The sequence below is a fragment of the Rhipicephalus microplus genome, chromosome X (genome assembly GCF_043290135.1).
Source record: "Rhipicephalus microplus isolate Deutch F79 chromosome X, USDA_Rmic, whole genome shotgun sequence".
NCBI classification, from domain to species: Eukaryota; Metazoa; Arthropoda; class Arachnida; order Ixodida; family Ixodidae; genus Rhipicephalus; species Rhipicephalus microplus.
In genome coordinates this window covers 149,277,339-149,292,226 of record NC_134710.1, presented here as the reverse complement: position 1 = coordinate 149,292,226, position 14,888 = coordinate 149,277,339, and positions in this window count along the sequence as shown.

The window sequence follows — 14,888 nt, the reverse complement described above, 5'->3', positions numbered from 1 at the left end:
TTGAGTTTGACGAGCGAGACCGCTAGAAAACGGCCTTTGTTACCCCTGATGGCCTGTATGAATTTCGAGTCCTTCCTTTTGGTTTGTGCTCAGCGCCCGCAACCTTCCAGCGAACGATGGACACTGTGCTTACTTGTCTGAAGTGGCAAGCTTGTCTAGTAAACCTTGATGATGTTGTCGTTTTTTCTGAAACCTTCCAGCAACATCTTGATCGTCTCAGGAGTGTGCTACAGGCTATTCAATCAGCAGATCTTACACTCAAACCGCAGAAGTGTCACTTTGGTTATGAAGAGCTCAAATTCCTTGGCCATGTAGTCAATGCGAATGGAGTACGACCCGACCCCGACAAACTTGCCGCTGTAGCCGCGTTTCCGCATCCTACAGACAAAAAGACTGTTCGGCGCTTTCTGGGCTTGTGCGCCTACTATCAACGATTTATTAGAGGGTTTTCGAAGATAGCGGAACCCTTGACTCGACTTACACGCGACGACACACCGTTTGTATGGGCTACCGAACAACAGGCTGCTTTTGCCGAGCTACGACAGCGGATGCAGTCCGCCCCTGTTCTTGCGCATTTTGACGATGATGCTGACACAGAGGTGCACACTGACGTCAGTAACATCGGCCTCGGCGCAGTGCTCGTCCAGCATCAACACGGCAAAGAACGAGTCATAGCCCATGCCAGCCGCTCACTGTCCCGTATCGAGGTGAATTACACGACCACAGAGAAAGAGAGTCTCGCAGTAGTGTGGGCGATCACCAAGTTTCGCACGTACCTCTATGGTCGTCAATTTAAAGTGGTGACAGACCACCATGCCCTCTGCTGGTTTGTAAACATTCGTAATCACTCTGGACGACTGGCCCGATGGAGCTTGCGTCTACAGGAATTTGATGTTACCATCGTATATAAGTCTGGACGGAAGCATGAAGACGCTGATACGCTGTCGCATGCACCCATACCTTTAGTCAATCAAGACGAAGAGGACGATGATGGTTTCCTGGGCGCCCTTAGCACATCTGACTTGAGCAGACGCCAGCGAGAAGATGAAGAGATTCGACCGCTCATCGACTACCTGGAGGGTCATAGCGCCGTTATACCTCGCCATCTATCTCGCGTCGTGACGTCTTTCTGCCTCCGAGATAATGTCCTGTACAAAAAAAAACGCCCGTTCTACGAGCCGCGCTTACCTCCTCGTCGTTCCGAAGGACATGCGGGACGAAGTCCTCTCCGCGTGTCATGACGAGCCCACATCTGGTCATCTAGGTTACTCGCGAACGCTCGCCAGAGTAAGTGAGCCGTACTACTGGCCCGGACTTTCGGCAAGCGTGAAGCAGTACGTTAAAAGCTGTCGTGAATGCCAGCGTCGAAAGTCGCCACCAAGCAAGCCGGCTGGATTACTTCAGCCAATTGATCCACCCCACAAGCCATTTGACCAAGTCGGCATGGACATTCTCGGCCCATTTCCTTTATCGTCTGACGGCAACGAATGGGTCATTGTTGCAACTGACTATTTGACCCGCTATGCTGAGACACAGGCGATACCACGAGCCACGGCTTCTGAGGTAGCACAGTTCTTCATGTGCCACATTGTTCTGCGCCACAGTGCTCTATCTACAGTGATAACCGACAGAGTAACAGCGTTCACTGCACAGCTTATTGATGAAGTTTTTCGACTGAGTAACACTAGGCATCGAACGACGACTGCTTACCATCCGCAGACCAACGGCTTAACCGAGCGACTAAATAAGACAGTCACAAACATGATCTCCATGTACATCGACGTCCAACACAAAACATGGGATCGCATTTTGCCTTATGTGACATTTGCTTATAACACCGCCGTTCAAGAAACAACCCGATTTACACCGTTTCGCCTTCTCTACGGCCGTGAAGTTCAGGCGATGCGAGATGCGATGCTTCCTTGTGAAGGCGCCGATCAATTAACAGCTGACACAGAAGAATTTGCAGAGCATGCCGAGGAAACTCGCCAGCTCACCCGGCTACACATTGGTCAGCAGCAACAGGTCGATGCACGACGTTACAATATGCGTCACAATGACGTATCTTACAGTCCGGGAGACCAAGTTTGGGTTTGGACCCCTGTTCGACGCCGTGGCTTCTCCGAAAAGTTGCTGAGCAGATACTTAGGTCCCTATAAAGTATTACGCCGCGTGAGCGACGTAAACTACGAAGTGGTTCCGGACGCTAGGTCGTCACGATGGGTACAACGAAAACAACCGACCTTTGACATAGTTCACGTGGTGCGCATGAAGCCTTATTTTGCGCGTTCCTAAAAGACCACATTTCCTGTGTTTTTTTTATTTGTGCTCCAACAATTGCCTCATCATTGGTGAACTTATCGCGTCTAACATTTGATTATTGATGCCCTTTTTCATTGTTCAAGCTACCTTGTTTTGGTTTTTTTTTTCAATAACTTTACAGCATCGGGACGATGCTCTTTATTTTTTGTTGAGGAGGAATATTGCCACCTACTTCTAGCAGTGGGTCGTATGCCAAGGGGAAGGCTCACACCACAGAGAAGAAAGAAGTGCGCGTGCCCCCCCCCCCCTGCTCTGGCAAACAAGCCCAACCGACGCGCTTGGTTAGAGCCTTGTTGCTCAGACGTCAATAAACCTTGTCGACACCCCCTGGAGCGACGTGACAATATCTTCTACCATGTACCCAGAGCATTTATTGGAAGTGCTGTGCAAGAAACTCTTCATGAATGTCATGTACTCGAAGGAGCCTCTCTAAAGAGACACTAATGTCAAATGACATATTATGTTAGTGTGTCAGCTCTTCCGCGCTCGTTCGTGGGTAGAGCGTCGTCTCTCGTTGTATTCCTCGCCCTAACCGAGGGAACGAGCGCAGTGAAAAATCTCCGGGCTCACATGCCCAGTTGCGCTTGTTGACTCGAAATTACGATCGCATCATTGTTAGAGTAAGTTTCATTCAATCTTTGTAAAATTTGTAATTCTAGCGCAAGTGATTATACTGCACAAATTACTCTATACAGCGCTAACACTTACTCCCACGTGTCAATGCATAGATATACCCAATGACAAATGTGAGAGGACGACTGTCACCGCCGTAGCTCAGTCAATGGTAAACCACCGGACGCGTTATTCCAATGTTTCAGGTGCGATCCCGGCTAGTGGCATGTTTTTTTTTTTTCGTGGAGACTGATTGCTTCGCAGTTATAACCTACTTATGACAAATCAAATTTTTCATATTCTACAAGCCTTGATTGTCTTCACACTGAATATTCAATAAACCTATTTATTGATACTTTCACTTCCACTAAGAAATTTGGACATCTCTCGCCAGTTCTCAGCTGTATTAAAAATTTGAGAACGCATATTGCTCAAATCAGGGGCAGGCACGTTGCTCAGGAAAAAAAATGACCGCAGTTTCCCGAGTGGGAACACTGGTTAGCAAGCGGAGCATATATGTTGAACTGCGATAAATGTGGTTTGTAATTCGCGACATGCGTGTGTGTTATGAATGAACACGAGTGAACACGCAGGCACGTATTTTGAGAAAGACGATGTTTATTGATGAGACGCTTTGGGTATTTTGAACAAGATGGCTTTATGGTCCGTAAAGTGAAGGGCAAGTGGGTCTGGTTGCAGCGGTTGAAGGTCGAGATTCGCAAAGACGTGGTCAATGCACGCCCCGCGAATTGTGGTCGGGTGATGTTTGCCGTCGTGCGTTGCCCGTTTCAGCGAGTGCTGCGACTCTATGTAGTCGAGCACCCGGTCATCCTTGATGGCGTCGACGTTGAAGTCGCCAACTACCACGAAGGGTCGCCGTTGCGGTCGTTGTTTCAGGTATTCTTTTACGGCTTCGTCGACGTACTTCTCCACGGCGGCACGCGATAGGATGGGCGCCGTATACTCATAAACGGCAGTCGAGAATTGATGAGCCGTTCTTGGATAGCGTTCAAGTCGGGTAGATGTTCTGGTCGGGGCGGGTAGCGGTAGCCGTAACTCACGCCGAGGAATGGAATTCTACCGGCAATTAACGACTGCTTGCACGTGGCACACGCGACGTAGTCGGCATATTCGTCGGCGTCGCTTCCAAACGCATCGCAAAGAACCAACAACCCTTTGGAACGATGCAGTTTATTCTGAATGTTACCGATCCGCGGCAAGTTGTTGTCAAATCAAAGTCGATCACTCACCTTACAGCTGTGACCAAAGCTCCGGTCGAAGAAGTCGCGCTTGAAGCGCGCGTAGAGCGTGGCGTACTGCTTGGCTCGCCAAGCCGCTATCGCGGCGCGCTCGCGGGCGGCATCGAGATCGGCCTTACGGCGTCGACACTTGCACGTGGCTTCACCATCCGGATTCTCTTGCTGATGCTTACGCCTCGCAGCGGCTTCGCGTTCTCGAAGCTGGGAATCTTCCGCTCGACGTCGACGTATCGCAGCTGCTTCGCGTGGGATCCTCCGCTCGATGCTGACGTCTCGCAGCTGCTTCACGTTCTCGGAGCTGGGGATCTTCCACTAGACGCCGACGTTTGCGTTCTGCACTGCGAGCTCTTCTCAGCGCGGCCTTGTCCACAGACGAAGTGTCTTCCGAATCGCTTGTGGTTGCACCAACACAATGGCTGCCGCTATTGGAAGGGACATCAGTAAGTGTGTTTGCAGGTTCGTTAGCATACATTTTAACCAGCGACATTGGACGTGGAGTGACCGCACAAACCAACCGAAGAAGGGTGGCACGCCTCAACACTCAGTTATTTATAGCGAGCGCCGACCCGGCCTGCGCAACTAAAGGTCGCGCGGTGCGCGGAGGGGAGAAGCGAGCGCAGCGCGCGCTGTGTTGAGAGGAGGAAGCGATGCACAGATGGCTGGCGGAGGAGGAGGGGAGGCTGCGGACAGCGACGGTGCATGACTATTTTGGGAAGCTATGCACGGTGGTTGGAAGACTGAGGAAGCAACGGATGTTGTGGCGTTTCGCTTTTCCAATCCCTCCTCCACGCCGCGACTTTTTTTCTAAGCGTTCGAGCGCTCTACAATACGTACTACAAATGGCTGTTCTTGCGTCACTTTTTTTCTGTTTTTAATGACTGTTTCTTTTCATTCATTCATTTATTCGTTTAATATTACTGTCAGCCTTGTTTAGGGCAATACTGGAATGAACATAAAACGTAAACATACTGGCAATGTACGTACAGAAAAAAAGAATATGGTTTAACCAGGTATATCCCATTTTTGATAATATAAAACATATATGTATAACATCAGAGCATTAGCAGTACTATACAACAAATATATGAGACACTTGAGAACAGTTAGTTACAATTACACAAAGGTGGAAACAGTTGTTCAAAAAAACAACAGTCTTATAAATGCAAAAAGCACACACAAGAGGTATCGGGTTTGATGAATCGGGTCATGCTTTAAGTAGTCATTATTTCTATTCAAAAAATGTCTAAGATAGGCGACGTTACAATGTCATCGGGTAACAAGTTTCATTGAGCAATGGTTTTAGGGAAAAAGCTAACTTTAAAGCAAATATTTTGGGCAAACGGCGGGGAATTGTACATGTTATGACGATTTCTAGAAGTTTGATTGTGTTTATTTTCAAAGTATCCCACCTGATTATTTTTATCTTGTGGTGTATAATTTCACAGAGATACTTCAGTCGCTCGAGAGAGCTTCGGACCTCGAGCGGGGAAAGGTCAGCATGTTTATACAACTCAGAAAGTGAATCGCATCTCTTGTACTTGTTAAAAATAAACCTCGAAGCAAGCATTTGTACTCTGTCCAGTTTGATTTTATTTGGTTGTGTATAAGGATTCTATACAATTTTAGCATACTCAAGAATACGGGGTATCCACATTTTGTATGCTAGGCTTACAATATCTGTAGAGACATCTCTTAGGTTACGCCTAAGTGCCCAGAGAGCCTTATTGGCTTTAGAAGATACATTGTCGATGTGGGTATCCCAGCGGAGGTCATGCGTAATTGATAAACCAAGGTATTTAAACTCTTTGTCCTTCACAAAATGTAGTTGCGAATACAATACTGAAAGTGAAAGACATTTTTTTCGCGAGAGACGCACATGTAGACGGTCTTATTTAAATCTAATTCAATTTGCCAGCTTTCTCACCAGTGTTTAATTTTTTGTAAGTTAGCGTTGAGATCAACTTAGTCTGAGGATGTACGTATTTCTTTATACAATATATAGTCATCAGCATATAGCCAGACCGACACTGGTAGATCGCTTGGTAGGTCTTTCATGAAAATAAAAACAATACAGGCCCCAAGACGCTCCCCTGAGGGACACCTGAAAGGACATGGCGCATGGTAGATTGTGAACTTTCCTAACGGACAAATTGATGGCGCCCATGAAGGTATGAATGAAACCACTGCGTTATGGAAGCATTGTTGAATATTGTCGCGACGTCAAAATAGCAGGACACATAACGCGGTGGCGACCAGGAAAAACAAGGTCTGTATTAACAGAACAAAGGAACAGCCGCTTCGACGTCATCTTTCTCGGAGCAACCGTCGGTGCTTTCCACGCTCATCACTTCGTCGTCCTCTTGTCCGGCCTTTAGCCGTGATATTAGCCGCCCATTCAAGAAAGCATCGTCCCGCTGCTCTATAGTCAAAGTGGTTTGTACTCGCTGGAAACGCATCAGTTCGTTCGGAGAAATAAGGTTTCATCCGAACAACGTGCACAACTTCTGGAGCACACCTTTGACGCCTTAGTGAGTGCGCAGTATCAGGAACAACCTCATAATTAATGTCACTGAGGCGTCGTAGAACTTTATAGGGCCCGAATTACCGTCTTAGGAGTTTTTCTGAGAAGCCACAGAGCTGAATGGGAGTCCATATCCAAATTTTATCTCCTGGCTCGTATGAGACTAGTCGGTGACGAAGGTTGTACCGTCTTCAATCGTAGTCCTGCTGGCGACTTATACGTAGGCGTGCAAATTGTCGGGCTTCTTCGGCAAGCTCGGTGATATAATCAGCATTCGTCTCGACGTTCTCGCACTCGTGTGGCAGCATAGCATTCAGCATAGTGGTGACTTCACGACTTTAAAGAAGGCGGAACGGCGCTGTTCTTGTTGTTTCTTGATGAGCCGTGTTTAGGCTAACGTGATATACAGCAAGATCTCTTCCCAGTTTTTGTGCTCCACATCAATGTACATGCAGAGAATATCCGCAAGTGCCTTGTTGAGACGCTTCGTAAGACCATTCGCTTGAGGATGATACGCCGTTGTTCGCCGGTGGGATGTGCCACTAAGTCTTAAAACTGTCTGTAATAGTTCGGCTGCGAATCCAGTTCTCCTGTCAGTTATTACCACTGATGGAGCGCCTAGCCTCAGCACCACATTCTCCACGAAAAATCGGTCTGCTTGACTTGCCGTGCCCCTCTCCAGAGCCTTGGTTTCGGCATAACGAGTGAGGTAGTCAGTAACTACTATAATTCATCTGTTACCTGCCGATGGGGTAGGAAATGGGCCCAAAAGATCCATTCCGACTTGAGCGAACGGAGTAACAGGTACGTCAATATGATGGAGGAGGCCTGCTAGTTTAACGATGGGACTTTTCTGCGCTGGCAATCAAGGCCCGTCCGAACATAGTGTTGAACGGTCGCCGCCAGTCTTGGCCAGTAGTATTTCTGCCTCACTCTGCACAGCATACGCGTGTAACCCAAATGGCCGGATGTTGGTTCATTGTGGCATGCCTGAAATACTTCACTCCTTATAGGGATGTTGGTACGACAAGTAAGTAGTCGTTTCCTTAGACGTGCAGTTTATCTGATACAGGACATTGTTGTGCAAGCAAAATGACAAAAGCCCTCTCGCAAACAGTCTAGGTACAGCTGAAGTGTGACCCTCCCAAAAGCGAAATATGGGTTCTAGTTCCGGGTCGTCTCACTGCCGCTGTACGACAGTAACCGTGTTTACAACTTCGACAAAGGTTGTATCGTCATCTTCAGCCGTTGCATGCAGGTCTGTATTGCGCACGAGAAAGGCAATCGGCATCTGAAAGTCGCTTCCCCGATCTGTAGACCACCGTCGTGTCAAATTCTTGAAGCTTCAGGCTCCAGCGTGCCAACCGTCCTAATGGGTTTTTTTAAATATGTCAGCCAGCAGAGGGAGTGAAGGTCGCCGACAACATTAAAAGGACAACCATGCAGATATGGGCGGAATATCGCAATGGCCCACACTACGGCAAGGCACTCTTTTACCGTGGTGGAATAATTTTCTTCCGCACGTGAAAGAGTTTGGCTCATGTAACCAATTACTCGTAAAGCGCCATCGTGCTACTGCATGAGTATAGCTCCTACGCCGACATTGCTAGCGTCGGTGTGCACTGTTGTCGGGGCGTCATCATCAAAGTGTACGAGGACAGGTGGCTTCTGAAGGTGTTGCCGCAGCTCGTCGAATTATTTTTGCTGTTCTTCATTTCATACAAATGCGACGTCTACTTTGGTAAGGCGGGTCAAAGGCGAGGCAATAATGCGCGAGAAGTTCTCAATGAAGCGTTGGTAGTACGCACACAGTCCTAAAAACCGTCTGACCGCCTTTTTGTCAGTTGGCGCTGGAAAATTCGTAATGGTAGCTATTTTTTCATGGTCAGGCACAAACCTTCAATGCTGACAAGATGCCCCAGGAACAGAAGCTATTCGAAGCCGAAGTGGCATTTTTTCTGGCTTAAGTGTTAGTCTGGCGAAACGGATAGCTTGAAATACTGAGTGCAGTCGTCTGACGTGTTCGTTGAATGTGGCAAAAAATACGATGACGTCATCTAAATACACTAAGCACGTCTGCCACTTGACGCCTAATAGTACGGTATCCATTAGCCGCGGAAACGTTGCCGGTGCTGAGCAAAAGCCAAATGGAAGTACCTTAAATTCAAAAAAGCCATCAGGTGTCACGAAATCGGTTTTCTCCCGGTCTCTTTCATCGACTTCTATCTGCCAATACCCACTCCTTAGATCCATCGACAAGAAATAACGCGCATGCCGTAGCCGATCGAGTGAATCGTCGATACGGGGAAGTGGGTAGACGCGTTTTTTTGTCACCGGATACACCTTGAGGTAATCCACGCAGAAACGTAAAGTGCTGTCTTTATTCTTCACTAATACAACCGGCTAAGCCCAAGGGCTTTTCGACGGCTGAATAACGTCATCTTCAAGCATCTGTCGCACCTGCATGTGTCGCACCTGGTTTTCGATGGCTTCACGTTCCCGCGGAGCTACCCGGTACGGGTTTTGCCTGATGGGTCTGGTCATGTCGTCCGTTATAATTCAATGTTTCGTCAGTGGCCTTTGATGGACCCTGCACGTCGAAGAGAAACAATATTCAAACTGGTTAGTAAGCTGCAAACTTGTGCCAATATATGCAGATGGAGGTACGGGGGCAGATCAGTTGAATTATCTTTCTCAAGAGTTAGGCAGTCTGTCATCTCGGCGAGCTCTTCCATGTACGCGACTGCCCTGCCCCTCGTTAGATGTCGGCGTTCAGAACTGAAGTTCGTAATAAGGACGTGCGTCTGTCCACATTTTGTGCTCACGACGCCTCTTGCGATAGATAAACCATGGTTGAATAGCAGTGTTGGAATTCACTCGGCGATGTTTTCAGAATTGCTCGACGTATCACATGTCACAGCCACGCGTGCACTCAACCGCGGCGAAATGGTCACGTCGTCGTCAAAGACGCGCAAAGGTTTACGTCACTGGTCTGTACAAAGCTAATACTAAACTTGACCTGGGGCCACCCAAAACCTAACCGATCTCTCAGGATTGCTGATAACGGCGCCGTATTCACGCAGGAAGTCCATGCCCAAAATCATGTCTTTGCAGCACTCCGACAAAATTATGAAAGTAGCAACGAAATCTGAACTGCCGATATTATTTCGAGATGTACATTTGCCCATCGGCGTTACTAATTGACCCCCTGCGGTTCTTATGTTCGAACCCATCCATATTGTTCTGACTTTCTTTAGGCAGTTGGCGAGTTTACGGCTGATAATAGAGAAGTCCGCGCCAGTATCTACCAGCGCTGTTACTGGGCGTTCTCTACACAAATGTCTAGATTGGCGCTTACGATTTCCGTTAATGTCGGTGACGTCGGATCGTCCTTGGTATCGTCCGTCGTACGATCCCGTCGTGTCGCGTCCTAAGGCCCGTGTACATGGACGCGACGGGGGCGCGCTGAGTTGAGTGGCGGGTTCAGCTTACCTCGACGCGCCCGAGTTTATATGAACTCGCACGGACGAGTTGAGGTGAGCGGTGATCGCAGCGATTCTTTGCGTCGAGGCGAGCTGAAAGCCCGTCTTCCGGTACCGGTTTCCCCTCCTCCAAGCCTGCGCTCTCGCCGCTGTGGGCTGCGGTTGTTTACGCAGTTGTCGCTCCACCACCGCGATGGCTGTCTTGGTATTTTTTCTCAGTTTGCACCAGCTGTACTTTATGGTTGTGTTGGTGTCTTGGCTAACACTGCACAACGCGATGGCAGCAGTGGTTCTGTTGCGGCACAGCGCTCACCGCAGGCGTATCCGCAGCCTGACGCACCGCCCCCTGTTCACACATGGCTGGTCTCTCCAGGAATTCGCCGTGATTTATGGTTTGTAACGCCTTTCATTTGTGTACCTGATGCTGTGGAAAATCCTTTGAAGCCCTACACGCGAGTCATTTTTTGCAATAGTTGTGGCTTGTCGCTAATACGAATTAAGCGGCGCCCTGAACCTCGTTGAAAATATTAAATTGAAAACAATAAGCGGTTTTTAAATGAAAATGACTGAAGACCCTCATCAATTGTTGAAACAAAGTTTACAGTTCCACCACAATTAAGTGCACCGTGTTCCTCTTGCCTCATACACTCACCCTGTTTGGCTAATCTGATTTCTGTGGCTTTTGGACTGGACAGTGAGATCCTTACACGATGAATTTTTAATCTGAGGGCTTGTAATTTCAATTGGAATGTAATATACATTTTTGAGTAAAATTTCTATCGGCTTACGTAAAAATTCATACGGCCGCATACCATTTTGCCGTAATTTTACACCTCTATTTCTATTGTGCCTCGTTTATGCTTAAAAATGAAAGTAATTTGCTATTTTTTTATATTTCCTTGCAGGATTGGAGTGTACAGCACCACTGACCAAGCGGGCCGTGTGGATGCGAGAACGGTGTCAAGATTGGTGGGACCGAATTGTGGCTACCAACTTCAATCACAATGACTGGCGGGAGAATTTTAGAATGTCGAGGCACAATTTCTGCCACCTTGTCGCTGCCGTGGCACCATTCATGTCTCCTTGTCAAAACTACGTGCGGACCCCTGTTCCTCTCGACAAGAGGGTGGCTATGGCTCTCTACAAATTAGCAAGTTGTGGAGAATATCGCATTGTGGCCAACCAATTCGGCGTGCACAAATCAACAGTAAAGAAGTTTTTCATCGTGTCTAAAGTAAAGAAGGATGTCATTGTGCCTAGCGCGCGTACCGGCCGACAGAGAAAGAGCAACGTCGGAGTGATGGGGACAGGGGAAGTGGAGACCGCGACGGGCGGGAGAGGTCACGAGCCGTCAACTCAGCGCGACCGCTTATACATGCCCTTTCTGAGCACGGCGAGTTCGGTGAACCTACCCCCTGTCTCCGGGTCGACGGGACTCGCCGCGACGACTCTCCGCCCCGACGCGTCCCCTTATACATGGGGAGGGCGAGTCCAGAAAACCTGTTTATTTCGACTCAACGCGCCCTCGTCGGGTCAATGAAAACGGGCCTCTAGTGAAGATGTCGGGGGTGTGATAGCACCTTGACGGGCAGCAACCTTCTCCCTTAAGGTCGCTGCTGTTAGTTTCCCCGATGAGTGCTAGGGGATCTGCCTCGGACCACCTCGGCGTAACTGCGCTGCTGCTGTGAGTTAGGTGCAGGAGAAAGAGAGCGGGGTCGGTGATACGGCACATCAGGTTGCTGTGCTTGCGGGCCTGCACTGCTGTCACGGCGGTTATCGAAATAAGCACGGGGGGAGGTTTGTAGAAAGTTCTAATGTCTATGGTCACGGTATGGGCAAATGCGGAAAACGTGGCCGGCTTCTCTGCAATGGAAGCAAAGTGGTCGACGGTCGACGGTACCCCACAAGTCCATCTTACGAATGAATGGTCCACTGGTGGGCATTCTTGGCGACCAAGATGCAGACGCCAGCGGAGTATATATCGGCGAAGTTTGCATAGCTACGTTACACAGTGGATATGGCAGCGGCGGATGAGAAGCTGGGGCCCACAGCTCGTTGTAAGGCCCTTGGCTGACGTCGCGATAAGCCAGTGGTGTCGAGTTGTACGTCACTAGAGGGGGTCGATGGACAGCCGGTGCGTAGCTCACGGACCACTGATCTGAAACTGATTCGGGCAGCGAAAATGCCTGGCGGGGTTCTTGCCGCACAACTTCTGCAACGCAAGCCACGGTATTTTCTTGCGGAGTCACAAGGAGGTTTCGGATCTCCTCACGAACGACCTCACGAATGAGCTCACGCAGAGAACACTAACTGCTGGCAGTCAAAGCAGAGAGGCTGGGAGATGTGTTGTTTGGTTGGTTGTGGTATCGGCGCTGTTGATGCAGCGCTTGCTCGATTGTCGTAGCCTCTTTGATAAATCCCGTTACGCTTGTTGGCGGGTGTCGTGGTAGACAAGTAAACAGCTCTTTTTTGACGCCCCTCATCAGATGTCAGAGTTTTTTACCTTCAGGCATCTCGGGGTCAGCCCGACCAAATAGGCGGGCCATGTCCTCCGCAAACTTGGCGACACTCTCGTTCAGTTTTTGTATGCGTGCCTCGATGAGCTGCAGAGCAGAATCCCGGCGGTCAGTGTTTCCGAATGTCCCGAGAATTCGCTCCCGAAATTCATCCCACGAAGACGGCGATGACTCGTGGTTCTCGTACCACGCACGAGCGCTGTCTGCAAAAGCAAAGTAGACGCGCGATAGCTTTTGTTCGGTGGGCCCGCGGCTGGCCTTGGCGACTCGCTCATACTGGGCTAACCAGTCCTCAACGTCTTCATAGACAACACCGTGAAACGTCTCGGGAATTCGAGGCTGCTCAACAGTAAGCTGCGAAGGCCCTCCAGTAGCCATTTCTCCAGGCACGGTGTGTTGCTGGAGAAGTTCGAGGGTGATTGCCTCGGTACTAAGGCCTCGCTGTCGGTGACTGTAGCGGTGGACAAGAGTATCCACTGCAGGAACGGGTTGCGGTGGCGTACTCGAAGTGCCAAGGAGCGAAGGTGTCCCAAGCATCAGTTGGAGAAGTCCAGCACCTCCACCGAAGTCGCGACGTGAAAATAACAGGACACAGGACGCCGGGGTGATCACGAAAAACTAGGTCTGTATTAACAAAACAAAGAAGCAGCCGCTGTGACGCCGTCTTTCTCAAGGCAACCGTGGGTGCTGTCCACGCTCATCACTTCGTCGTCCTCTTGCCCGGCCTTTAGCCGTGACAATATCACAGCAATCTTCTGTTGTAATTTAGTATGCGACACATTGTCGAAAGCTTTAGAAAAATCTAAGCTTATGATATCTGCTTCACTACGAGAGTTTATGGTTTGGGTGAAGTTGTGCACTAGATCGATTAGCTGACTAATAGTTGATAGACCTTTGCGGAAACCGTGTTGGTGTGGGTGTAGCAGAGCGTGATAGCAGAGTGTGCTTAAATTACTTTTTTACTGTTTTAATGACTCTTTCTTTTCATTTATTCATTCATTTATTATTACTGTCAGCCTTGTTTAGGGCTATACAGGAGGGGAAGATACAACGTAAACATACTGACAATGTACGTACAGAAAAAAAGAATATGGTATAATCAGGAATATCACACTTTTGACGATATAAAACATGTCTTTATAACAGCAGAGCCCTAGCAGCACTCTACAACAAATATACGAGACACTTAGGAACAGTTACAATTACAAAAGGGTGGAAACAGTTGTTGAAAAAAAAACCTTACAGATGCAAAAAGCACACACAATGAAATCGGGTTTGATAAATTGGATCATGCTTTCTGGTAGTGAATATTTGCATTAGAAAATGTCTAAGGTAGGCGAGGTTACAATGTCATCGGGTAGCAAGTTCCATTGAGCACTGGTTTTAGGGAAAAAGCTAAATTTACACATTTATTTCGGGCAAACGGCGGGGCAATGTGCATGCTATGACGATGTGTAGAAGTTTCATTGTGTTTACTTCAAAGTGTTCATCGTGATTTATTTTTATCTTGTGGTGTATATTTTCACAGAGATACTTCAGTGGCTGGAAAGAGCTTCGGACCTCGAGCGGGGAAAGTTCAGCACGATTGCACAACTCAGAAGGTGAATGGCATCGCTTGTACTTGTTAAAAATAAACCTTGAAGCAAGCCTTCGTACTCTGTGCAGTTTGATTTTGTTTGACTGTGTATAAGAATCCCATACAATTTTAGCATACTCAAAAGTCGGGCATATCAACATTTTCTATGCTAGGCTTTTCATATCTGTAGAAGCATATCTTAGGTTACGCCTAAGCGCCCAGATGGCCTTATTGGCTTTAAAAGATACATTGCCGATGTGGGTATCCTAGCGGAGGTCATGTCTAATTGTGAAACCAAGGTATTTAATCTGTTTTTTTTTTCACTAAATGTGGTTGCCAATACAATACTGAAAGTGGTACACATTTTTTTTTTGCGAAAGACGCACATGTAGACTATCTTATTTAAATCTTATTCCATTTGCCAGCTTTCTCACCAGTGTTTATTTTTGTAGGTTTGCGTTGAGCTCAACTTAGTCTGAGAATGTACGTATTTCTTTACAGAATATACAGTCATCAGCATATAGCCTGACCGGCACTGTGAGATCGCGGGGTAGGCCATTTATAAAAATTCAAAACAATACAGGTCCCAAGACGCTCCCC